The sequence below is a fragment of the Mirounga leonina genome, unplaced genomic scaffold (genome assembly GCF_011800145.1).
Source record: "Mirounga leonina isolate KUSES-001 unplaced genomic scaffold, KU_Mleo_1.0 Mir_54, whole genome shotgun sequence".
In the NCBI taxonomy this organism is placed as follows: Eukaryota; Metazoa; Chordata; class Mammalia; order Carnivora; family Phocidae; genus Mirounga; species Mirounga leonina.
In genome coordinates, this window is record NW_023270812.1 from 4553720 (window position 1) to 4559577 (window position 5858).

The window sequence follows — 5858 nt, forward strand, 5'->3', positions numbered from 1 at the left end:
AATGCTCTCCTTCTTTCATTGTACCCAAACCAGTCCTGATGATAAGTTTGAGTTTTGTTTTAAGGAAAGAACTTCCAATGTAGTGTGGAGTGTGGACCTTTCTGATATGTACACTCCATACTCATCAAAGTATCTAATCTCATAGAATTAGGTTGTGAGTAAAAAAGCACAATAATGTTTGGGAGAGGAGACATATCTTATTAGAAAGTGTCGAATGAAACCACAAAAGACTTGAGAATAAGAAAAATAAAAGCCATAGGATCCGTTGACATTTCTTGAAGAACTTCTGTAATTTGTGTGTTTTTTTAAGATTTTATTTATTTATTTGAGTGGGGGTGCAGAGCACAGAGGGAGAGGGAGAAGCAGACTCTCCGCTGAGCAGAGAATTCAATCCTGGGATCCTGAGATCGTGACCTGAGCCGAAGGCAGACGCTTAACCGACTGAGCCACCCAGGCGCCTCAAGAACTTATATAATTTGGTGTCAACAGTGGGAATCTAGTCATACTCACTTTCATTTTCCCTGCACCATTCATCTAACTATTTCATAATGGTAGATTTTAAGAGCAAAAAAGTTTTTACCAAAGCACTTCTATTCTCCAGCATTTCCCAAGGTTTATTAACAACATTTAAAAAACTTCTCTGTGTATTTTTCACTCTGCTGTTTGGTATTCTTGCTAATTTTGCAATCTTGAATCCACTGAATTCTCCAATATAAAAAAATTCTACAAGTTCATAGATCTAATATGATACCTTTATTGCAAAATTAATGAGAGAGACTTTTGCAAAATACATTATCTTTATGTGAGGTCATGTACTTAACCCAAGGGTCATACAGTAAGGGTTCAGTAAATGTTTATTGACTGACTAACTGAATAAAAGCCCAAAGTCCAGAGAGCTTGAACACAAAGCCACCAGTTGGAGAGCGCATACTAAATGTGGGATTTTAATTTCCAGCTAGTGGGGCGCCTGGGTGGCTCAGTCGTTAAGCGCCTGCCTTCGGTTCAGGTCATGATCCCGGGTCCTGGGATCGAGCCCCACATCGGGCTCCCTGCTCCGCAGGAAGCCTGCTCCTCCCTCTCCCACTCCCCCTGCTTATGTTCCCTCTCTCGCTGTGTCTCTCTCTGTCAAATAAATAAATAAAATCTTTAAAAAAAAAAATAATTTCCAGCTAGTGTTCTCTCCACTATAGCATAGTGCTCTTGCTCTCAGACACCTTTTGGTATTAAAATAGAATCTGAAATGGCCAAACATATGCAAGTTAGAAAGATTTTGAGAAGAAGGTCTTTATAGAAACATATTTAAGGTCTTTATTTTTTTATTTTTTTTATTTTTTAAAGATTTTATTTATTTATTTTTTAGAGAGCAAGCGAGAGAGAAACAGCATGAAAGGGGAGAGGGTCAGAGGGAGAAGCAGGCTCCCCGCTGAGCCAGGAACCCGATGTGGGACTCGATCCCAGGACCCTGGGATCATGACCTGAGCCGAAGGCAGACGCTTAACCATCTGAGCCACCCAGGCGCCCTATTTAAGGTCTTTATAGAAACATATTTATGAGGGTGAGAGCACAAGTGTAAATAGACATTACCCAGGACTCTGAAGCTACGGCAGAGAGGCTGAGACCACAGGTCATTCTTCATTGCCCATGTCTGTCTTCTTGGATAGTAATAGAGCTCTTAACTTTTAGCTGGGAACATGGCCATCTAGAATGTAGACTACACTTGCAGCCATTCTTTCAGCTAAGTGTGGCCCCATGATTAAAGATGGCCAATGAGATCTCTAGGAAATACCAGCTTCTGAGAAGCTTTTATAAAAGACAACTTGTGACAGATGGGGACTACACTCATGGTGACGAGCATGGAGTAATGTATAGACTTGTTGAATCACTATGTTGTACACCTGAAACTAAGATAACATTGTATGTCAGCCATACTTCAATAATAAATAAATAAAAATTCACACATGAAACAAATCTGTGAAAGAAAGAAAGAAAGAGAGAGAAAGAAAGAGAAAGAAAAAGGGGTACCTGGGTGGCTCAGTCGGTTAAACATCTGCCTTTGGCTCAGGTCATGATCTCAGGGTCCTGGGCTCCCTGCTCAGTGGGGAGTCTGTTTGTCCCTCTCCCTCTGCCCCTCACCCCACTCAATGCTCTCTCTCTCTCTCTCACTCTGCTCTCTCTCTCTCTCAAATAAATAAAGCCTAAAAAGGAAGGAAGGAAGGAAGGAAGGAAGGAAGGAAGGAAGGAAGGAAGGAAGGAAGGAAGGAAGGAAGGAAGGAAGGAAGGAAGACAACTGGTGCATATCCTCCTTTGCCCCTTTCTTCTTTATCCTTTCTTGCTTCCTCTCCCCACAGCATTCTGATGCTTTCGCCTCCACTCTGGACCATGAAGTTGAAGGTGTGGGATGCCTGATCCCAAACCAAAGGGGACAAGTTCATGGTTGCTTCGTGGCATAGAGCCATCATGCAGGGCCTGAGATGGCGCCTTTAGGCTTTTTCATGAGAAAGTAACATGTCTATTTAAACCATTGTTATTTTGGATCCATGTTACCTTGCCGCCTATCACTTAGAAAATTCCAAATGACTCAGCTACTCATTTATCACGTAAATACCAATTCAGCAGCCCATAGTCTGAATGGCCATTTGAGAAAAAAATTTAAATCGGGTATCAGAGTAATTCATTATAAAGTTTGGGCAATAGGATAAAATTCCACTGGGTTTTGAAGTTATAGAAATGATTTGCTGATGTCCAAATTAGGGATATGAAAGTCGGTACCCAGCTTTGGAGCCAAAAGGAGCCCAGTGAGCATTGTATGGTACAATAGAACATGTACTAGATGAGAAAAGAATCTGTACTTTGTCTCAGATGGGCTATAACTCAACCAGGTACTTTAATGAGTCTCAATTGCCTCATCCATTAATAGAAGGGAACGAACCAAATCTCTAGGGATCCTATAAATGCCATAATTTAAGGACTTTGTGATTTGCTAGTGGTAAATCCAGTCTTTTATGTCATGCACAGATAAAGAGCCTTATAACACTTATTATGCCACAGATCTAACAGCACAGCATAAATATATCTAAATATTTCCCTCTTTCTCTCAAACTTCCACTTTAACATAAGTAGAGCCAAGCTGGTTTGGGCAAGGTGTGTGGATCAACAGCTACTCATATCCTCTTCGTTTCCTTGGATTATCACCCTCACTAATTAAGAGAAAAAATTATCAAGCATATCACCGATAAAATTACTTCCTCCAGTAACTCTTCGTTTTTTTTTTTAAGAAAGACAAATTCAAGTAGAAGGCTAGGAAAGATCTGTGGACTTCCAGTTGAAACAAGAGAGGATGGCAAGTGATCACAGTGTTTTGTTTTTATTTGAGATTCCCTCAACATCAGGTCTCAGAGCTTAGGTTTCTTTGATTCAGAAATAGAAAGAATAGAGAGCCTAAGGCTGTAGTTTTCATAGGATTGGAAGCAAATTAGGGGACCAGCAAGCCAAAATCATTTACCCAGAGCAAGCAAGAAAGGAATACAATGTGAAGTGTATAATTGAGATTTTAAAACATTTTTAATTTTACATCTTTTCTTCATATTAATGGGTAAAATAATTCATTCTTTAAAGAATTAATTTGTAATTGGGGCAAGTGTGAAAATGAACAAAAAACAACCAAATGGGAAGAAGCAAAGGCTATTGATTCAGTGCTTGCTGTAGCAAGGGAGTCAGCCACCATCACTTGTGATTTGGTCCAAAGGCAGGCAGGGTGGGAAGGCTTCTTAGGGAAGAAAGGACCAGCTTCTGGTGTGCACTGATGGAGGCTGTGGGCACGGGGGAGCTGGAAGCAGCTAACTTGGAGCAGGGCATCCATGTGATGGCTTACGGGTGCGTATTTGGCTTTTCCTAAATTGGAAGCAGGGACAAACATTAAGAAAGCTTTCAATTATTAATCAGGTCCTGGCCATTTAGTTTGATTGCTACAGGTTGTTATTTGGCTTCCTGGACTGATGGCTGCAGTCAGAGTCTGTCCGTCTGTTTGACTACTCTGTCTTTTACAACTTGTCATTTGTTAGAATAACCTTTAGTTATTCTATGCAAAGAAATCAAACCAGCAGTGGTTGGGGAGACAGAACAATGTGATGGGGTTGTGGTCACAGAAAATAACCTATGATGTCATGTTTGGGGGTGTGGTCATTAGACCTCTTTAGAAAAAGCATCAGGAAAAATATAGATCTCAGAGCAGAGAGAATTTGCATGGAAGCAACTTTCTTCTAGTCTCTCCCAGACTTTAGGTCTCTGAGATTGTAATAATGCAATCAGCAATCAAATTTTCCTGTTTCACTGAAGAAAAGCAGCCCTATCAACATGAGGGGAGAAGTGTGGGAGGGGTCCTTATTCCAGAAAATTCTCTACCCTTTTTCCCTTCAAATATTACTTCTTTTTTCCCCCTTCAAATATTATTTCCATTCCATCTCTCAACTGGAGTCTTTTCATAAATAAGTTGGAGTTTTCATTCTTTCCTTCATTTAAAAAAAATTTTGTTTATTTTTTCCATCTTCTTATTTCTCTGTATTAAAGTCTGGTATGTTCTCAGATATATTTTCCTCTGCTTAGTTTCCTCTTCTGCTGTGTTTATTCTACAGTTTAACTTGTGTATGGAATTTTATTTTAATGGCTGAATTTCTGTTTGGTACCTTTTCAATCTCCTTGTTCTTTTTAATGTAATTTTGCATTCTTGCATTATGTATTCAACTATATATATATTCACATATTCAAAATTTTAAAACATACTCATTTAAAAATATTTTCCCCTTATTTTTGTGTTTCTGGGGGTGAGTTATCTCCCATCTTTAGCTTTATTTTGGGAACTCAGTTTCAGCTGCTCATCACATACATGGCTTAAGTCCACGACTTGTGTTCTTCCTTAGGCAGTAAATTCCAGTGCCAAGGGGTTTATGGCGCCCAATACACGCAATTCATGTGGAAACTCAAGAGCCACCTCTTTGATTTCGAATTCCTTCTGTGACTCAGGCCTCTAAGGATATCCTTTCCTTGCTTTTGAGTTTGGCTTTCTATCCAACAATTCTATCCAACATTTCTCTGTGCGAGGAGCAGTGAGATCCACTAAGTCTGCCATATTGACCACTGTCAACTAATATTTATGCTGTGTCTGCTGTATATCTACTGTCGCTAGGTGCAGAGGATGAGAAATAACAAAGCACAGGCTTCTTCCTCGGGGCAAGTAGAGTCCAGAGAGCCAGACAGACAAATGAAACATTTGTAACAAATACAGGAAGTTTAATGCTGCAAATATCCTGGGGTGCACCTGGGTGACTTGGGCTTTAGGGGAAGGGTGGGGGTCAGCAAAGAAAATGCATATTCTTCTAAACAAAGCCCCCATTGGAACAGATGAATGTGTAGGACATTTGGTGGGGAAAACATTTTTGGCTTTATTTTATTTTAGAATCTCTGTATGGGCCCAACACCCACAATTACAGACAGAAGGTCTTGCCTCCCTCAATCCCACAGTCTGGATGTTCACAAACTTCCTGTTTCTTTCAGCACCAAAGATATTATTTGATGAATCATTTATTTGGCAAATATCATCCCAACAACTATTAAGGTTACTTCCCAAAAGATTAATTTTACTGCTGGGATATAGATTGTATCCTGGAAGACTTTGAGTCATTGCCAACTGTCATTGTAAATGTTTATTAGGAGGATGTTCCCAGTGATTAGGAAGCTTTATTCTGTTGTTGTTAAACATCAAAAAAGCACTTTTTATGCACACATTTTTGGTAATATGTGAAATTTATCATTTATATTGAAGATAAATAATTTGGGACAATTTAAAAATAAGGGGTCTGGAA